This window comes from Monodelphis domestica, chromosome 8 (assembly GCF_027887165.1).
Source record: "Monodelphis domestica isolate mMonDom1 chromosome 8, mMonDom1.pri, whole genome shotgun sequence".
Classification (NCBI taxonomy): Eukaryota; Metazoa; Chordata; class Mammalia; order Didelphimorphia; family Didelphidae; genus Monodelphis; species Monodelphis domestica.
This window is the reverse complement of record NC_077234.1, coordinates 46,120,085-46,127,355: the sequence shown is the minus strand read 5'-3', so window position 1 is coordinate 46,127,355 and position 7,271 is coordinate 46,120,085.

The following is a 7,271-nucleotide window of genomic DNA, read 5'->3' as shown; positions in this document are numbered from 1 at the left end:
GAAGGAAGGAAAGAGAGAGAGAGAGAGAGAGAGAGAGAGAGAAAGAAAGAAAGAAAGAAAGAAAGAAAGAAAGAAAGAAAGAAAGAAAGAAAGAAAGAAAGAAAGAAAGAAAGAAAGAAAGAAAGAAAGAAAGAAAGAAAGAAAGAAAGAAAGAAAGAAAGAAAGAAAGAAAGAAAGAAAGAAAGAAAGAAAGAGGAAGGAAGGAAGGAAGGAAGGAAGGAAGGAAGGAAGGAAGGAAGGAAGGAAGGAAGGAAGGAAGGAAGGAAGGAAGGAAGGAAGGAAGGAAGGAAGGGACGAAAAAAATAAAGAAACAAAGAATGAAACAAAGAAACAAAGAAAGAAATATTGACCGATTTGGAAAAGAAGTACAAAAAGCTCAATAAAGAGTTACATTCCAAAGTTACATTATTCATGTTGTTTCCTTCCCCTCTTCACTCCACACTCCCAGAGCTGACAAACAATTCCACTGGGGAATGACTTGTATTCTTATATGTTCCACTCATTTCTCTATGTATTTTAGAAATGAGGCCTTTATTAGAGACTTGTAAAAAAAAAATCAGCACCATTATAATTACTGTGTATTTCCAGGCTATTTATGCCTTTTTAGTTTCTGACATTCACCTTCCCAGTTTACCTTCTTTTCTATCAGCCTCACCCCTTCATTATTAGGGCAATTAGGAATCTACCTAGACAGAGAGTATGAGTGGATTATGTTGTAATGATTTGAGAAGAATGGAGAAATAATAAAGAAGTACATGATGGTAAAATGGAGAAAGGAGAGGAAGAATGGAAAAAATTGTCTTACCTAAAAGAGGCATATAAGGAAGAACTTTAGAGCAGAATAGAAAATGGAGGTGGGGGTATACAAGCAACACTTGAAACTTACTCTCATCTGAAATGGTTCAAAGAGAAATAATGTGTATGTGTGTGTATATACATATACATAATATATAGGCAGGTGGGTTCAGAAATATTTCTTACCCAGCAAAAAATATGAGGGGAAGATGATAAGAGAAGGGAATATAAGGGTGGGAACATTAAGAGAAGCAATGATAAGAAGCAAAAAGGACTGGGGGTAGGGGATAATAAAAGAGACTGAAAAGGATAAATAGAAGAAAATAGAATGAAGTAAAATAGAAAATTAGCTTTCATAACTGGGAATGTAAATGGGATGGACTCACCCATAAAACAGAACGAGACAACAGTATGGATTAGAATCTAGAATAAAACAATATGTTGTTGACAAAAAATAATTTTGAAACAGAAAGATGTATACAAAATGAAAATTAGAGGCAAAATCTACCTTGTTTCAGCTGTTAAGGGTGAAATTATGGTTGAGACTGATAAAAATCTAAATTTAAGTGGTCACCAAGAGAAATCCCAAATAATAAAATACCCAAGTCAGCTTCTGAATTTTATGGTGATTTTAATTGATAGTGGAGAAGATTAAGAAGAAGGAAGAAGAAGAAAAAGTAGATATTTTCTCTCCCTCTCCCCCCACCGCCTGATTAGTATTGGCAGGGAGATCAGGAGATAAGGGAGTGAGGGTTTGGAGTATGGAGGAGGAAGGGGTCAGCTTGACCTCCAAAGGGGCTCAGCTGAAAAGCCCAAACCTGAAAGCAGCTCCAGGGCAAAATTCACCACCCTACACTCCAAGATGTTGGAACGCTTAGCACGCTGCCAGCCAGAGTCCTATCGCCAGGGAAAGAGAAAGAGACCGCCCGTGATGTGCCTTATATGGACGTTTTTACATCACTTTTCTGCGTCTCATCTGTACCAATGATGACTTAGCTTGTCTTAGGACAGCCCAGAGGTCTGTCCTTTTTCTGCACATGTCTGTTGAAGGCCATCTCCTAAGATAATTAAATATTGAGTTTGATGCAGACCTTTCAAAATCTTGTTAAACTGAATAGGGTGGAGAACGTGGGTTTCCAAGGCCTGATTCTGTTATTCCAAGTATCTCCATTGTTATTGATCAGGAAATAGTTAAATCAGATGTTCTCAAGAATGATCTGATTAGGTTGGAATAGTTTTAAAATTCACACAGCTGAATTAAAAAGGTACGGGGTAGAAGATAAAGCAAAAGTAAAAATAGAACTAATTAAAAGAGATAGTGAGGGAAACAACAATTTGCTAAAAGGTACTATAAACAATAAAATTGTATCACTTCTAAATACATGTGGACCAAATGGCATAGCATCCAAATTCTTAAAGGAAAATGTACTGGGTTACTAGAGGAAATAAACAATAAAACTATATTAATGAGGGATATCAACTTTTCCCTTTAAAAATAGATAAGAACCAAGCCAAAGTGATAAATAGTGCTCTAAAATATTGATATGATAGTCCTCTGGAGAAAATTGAAATGGAATGTATCTTTTATCAGTTGTACCTGGCACCTTCACAAAAACTTCATAAAAACCTTCACAAAAAATATATGGGCATTAAAACCTCAAAAACAAGTGCAGAAAAGTAAAATTGTTAAATGCATCCTTTTAAGGCCATAATGCAATAAAATTTTGATTTAATAAAAGGCCTTGGAAGATTTAAAATCAGATTAAAAATCATTTGGAAACTAAATAATTTAATCTTGAAGAAGGGTTAGAGAACAAATCATAGAAACAATCAATAATTACATTAAAGATAATGACAACAATGAGGCAATAACCCAAAATTTATGAGATGCGGCCAAAACAGCATTTATGGGAAATCCAAAAGCTCTAAAAGATTACCTCAGTTAGAAAAAGAGAATATTAATTAATTGGCCATGAACTAAAAAAGCTAGGAAAAGAACAAATTTTAAATCCCCAATTAAATACCAGAATGAAAATCCTGAAAATAAGAAAAAAGATTAATAAAGGGGAAAGTAAAATAAAATACTTCTAACCAATCAATAAAACTAGAAGCTGATTTTATGGAGGGAGGAATAAAATAGATAAACCATTGGTTAATTTAATTGCTTTTTTTTAAAAGAAGAAAACCAAATTACCAGTATCAAAAATTACAAGGATGAATACAGTACCAATGAAGATGAAATCAAAGCAAATATTAGAAGTTTTTTTGCCCAAGTATATCCAATAAAACTGTCAATCTAAGTGAAATGAATAAATATTTACAAAAACTTAAATTGTCCAAATGAACATGATGAAATAAAATATTGAAATAATCCTAACTTGAGAAAAGAAATGGAATATGCTGTAAATGATCACCCTAGGAAAAAATCACCAGGAATAGATGGATTTATAATCAAATTATACAAGACATTCAAAGCATAATTAATTCCAGTCCTCTAAAAACTATTAGAAAAATAGGTCCCAAATGAATATTAATACAAAAATTGCTTAAATAAAATATCAATAATGAGATTAAAGCATTTTGTCACAAAAAAAATCATACCATGTCATTGATCTGGACTTATGTCAGGAATATAGGGCTACCTTAATAATATGAAGATTAGAATAACAATTGACTGTATTTCTTATTAACATAATTTTTTAACAACTGCAGAAAAAGCTTTTGACAAAATAAAACACCCGTTTCCATTAAAAAAATACTACAGTGAAGCAGTGAGGTAGCTCAATGTATTGGAAGCCAGGTCTAAAGACATGCAGGTTTGGGTTCAAATATGGCCTCAGCTACTTCCTAGCTATGTGACCCTGGGCAAGTCATTTAACCCCAATTATTGCCTATATCTTACTGTTCTTCTGCCTTAGAATCAATTCTAAGACAGAAGGTAAGGAATCAATGACAAAAATAAAAATAAAAATAAAAAAAGAGGGCCTAACAGTGTCATTATTCATACTATACTGTAAAGTGGGGTGTATGGGGTGCTCAGGGAGGAGTAATATCTTTTGTATGAAGGGCTTGTCGTGCCCTCCTAGGGCAGCTCTCCAGCCTCTGACCCCCACCTGACACCCAGCTCTCACTTGTGGCTCCCAGTAGCTGCTAGCATGTGGCAGCGGCCACACCCCAGGCAACAGCTTTGACAGGCTGGCTAAACCTTGTGAGGGTAGCCATCAGGTCGTTGTCGACCCCTGGTGAACCAGGGCTTTGCTCACCCAGCATGTGAAGACTATTTCGGCGGAACAGGCGGAAGAAACCAACAAGAAGGTTCAACGGCTGAGATGGCGACTCAGCAAAGCACTGTAGAGTGCTTAGGGCATGTTGGAGCACAAAAGACAACACATCCATCCAATGCAGCTGAGGAAGTCTCCAGATGTAACAACTTTTTGTGCCAATGGACCCAGGCTTCCAACGCCAGAGAGTGGGACTGTCTCTGTGCATCGACTTTTCCCCTTAAATCTTCACACACAAGTGTCTTTGTGCACAAAAACGCACAAAGACAATCATCATCCTCAGCTACCGAGAGACTACTACTATATACTGTAAAGTGGTGATCATCAAAACAATTCAGTAGTGGATAAGAAATAGAATGGCAGACTTATTGAAGTGATTATGGATCATAAAATACAGAATCAAATGAACACAGTAACCTAGTGTTTGATAAATACAAAGATCCCAGCTTTGGCACAGGAATTCACTATTTGACAAAGACTGCTGGGAAAACTAGAAAGTAGTCTGGCAGAAAGTAAGTGTAATATCTCACATCCTAAAGCAAGAGGAGGATTTGGAAATAAAGCATATCATAAGCAAATTGGGGGAGCATAAAAAAAGTTACCTCTCAAATCTATGGATAGGGGAAGATTTCATGACTAAATAAGAGATAGAGAGGGTCATGGAATATAAAAAGTATAGTTTTAATTACATAAAATTTAAACATTTTAGCACAAACAAAATCAATGCATTAAAAAGCAGGAAATGAAAGGAAAATCTGTGCAGCAAGTTTTTGTAATAAAGGACCCAGTTCTCAAATTTATAAGAAACTAAGCCAAACTGATAAAAAATAAAAACCATTCCCCAACTGATAAATGGCAAAGGGATATAAATAGGTAATTTTCAGTGGAAGAAATCAAAGCTATAAATAGTCATATAAAAATGCTTAAAGGGGGCGGCTGGGTAGCTCAGTGGATTGAGAATCAGGCCTAGAGATGGGGGGTCCTAGGTTCAAGTCTGGTCTCAGACACTTTCCAGCTGTGTGACCCTGGGCAAGTCACTTGACCCCCATTGCCTAACCCTTACCACTCTTCTGCCTGGGAACCAATATACAGTATTGATTCCAAGACAGAAGGTAAAGATTTTTTTTTAATTAATTCATCAAACTGATCCAGCTCTTTCATGTCGACATGACAGGGGAAGTCCTATCTGGTGGAGAGACTTCCAATCGCTTCAACATCTCCAATGGCATGAAACAAGGCTGTGTCCTCGCTCCGGTACTATTCAACCTATCCTTCACCCAAGTATTACAACATGCTGTGATGGATCTAGACCTGGGTGTCTACATCAAATACCGACTGGATGGCTCACTATTTGACCTTCGCCGCCTGACTGCAAAAAAAAAAAGACAATAGAGAGACTCATCCTGGAAGCTCTCTTTGCAGATGACTGTGCTCTCATGGCCCACCAAGAAAATCATCTCCAAACCATTGTGGACAGGTTCTCCACCGCAACAAAACTGTTTGGCCTGACTATCAGCCTCAGCAAAACAGAGGTGCTGTTCCAACCTGCACCAGGGAGGCCAACGAACCAGCCATGCATTACAATCGACGGCACACAACTTTCTAACGTCAACACTTTCAAGTACCTGGGCAGCACCATCGCCAACGACGGGTCCCTAGACCACGAGATCAATGCCAGGATCCAAAAGGCCAGCCAGGCACTCGGGCGGCTGCGCTGCAAAGTCCTCCAACACAGCGGTGTAAGCACTGCGACGAAGCTCACAGTGTACAACGCAGTGGTCCTCAGCTCGCTCCTGTACCGTGTGAGACATGGACACTACCGGAAGCACATGAAACAGCTGGAGCAATTCCACCAACGCTCCCTCCGGTCAATCATGAGGATCCGATGGCAGGACCGAATCACCAATCAGGAAGTCCTCGACAGAGCCAACTCCACCAGCATCGAAGTCCTGGTCCTCAAGACCCAGCTACGATGGTCTGGACACGTCATCCGCGTGGACCCACATAGGATACCAAGACAGGCATTCTATGGTGAACTGTCAGCTGGACTCAGGAAACAAGGCCGGCCAAAGAAAAGATTCAAGGATCAGCTAAAGTCCAACTTGAAGTGGGCTGGCATTGCACCAAAGCAGCTAGAACTCGCTGCCTCTGACAGAAGCAGCTGGCGAGCCCACATTCACCATCCCGCCACCTCCTTTGAAGATGAGCGACGTCGACGTCTTGCCGCTGCGCGTGAACACCGACACCAGGCCACAGCCGCACCTCCCGTAACAACTGGCGTCCCATGCCCCGTGTGCCACAAACTGTGCGCCTCAGCCTTTGGACTCCAAAGCCACAGGAGGGTACACCGTAGATGAAACTGCACAAAGACAATCGTCATTCTCGGTCACCGAGAGACTACCACTACTACTATACTAGCATAAACTTTATATCTACTTGGTTGTCTAAGATGACAGAAAACTAAAATGGCAAATGCTAGAGTGGACACAGGAAAAGAAGTATGCTGATGCACTGTTGGAGCAATGGAATAGCCCAAACATACTGGAGATCAATTTGGAACTATGACACCAAAACTACTAAACAATAGTAAATAAACATAAACTTTTTGGCATGTTACCTATGTAGAAAATGGGGGGTGGGGGGTGGGGGGATCATGATTTTATTTGCTTATATGTAATAAATGTCAAATTAGTTTTCAATTTCTTAAGCACTTTGAAAAATTTTCTCAGTGATGAAAGGTAGTCGGAGTGGGATACTGGAAAGAACTCTGGCTCTGGGGTCAGAAGACCTGGATTTAAATCATATTTCAGCAGCTTAACATATGCAATCTCTTGCAAATCACTCAGTATCCTTCATCTATAAAATGTAGAGAGAGGAATGGAAGGACTCTGACATCCCATGCAGTTTTACATGTATGGTCCTGTGACATAATAGGGTAAGTATGATGGAAACTGAAGACTAATGGATAAATCTCTTTCCAACACCCTCTCCAGGTTATTATCCCTATGCTTCCAGGAGGATTCACTTCAAACTACTGAACATGATATATTAATGACTAGAAGGATTAAAAAAGATTGGTCAAATGTCACATTGCTATGTGCTTTGTAACTAAAAGCCTTCACATATTTGTTCAGACTTGTGTTAGGCATGAAGAATAAGTGGAATTTAGATACAATCTTCCTTTTGTGTTGTCTT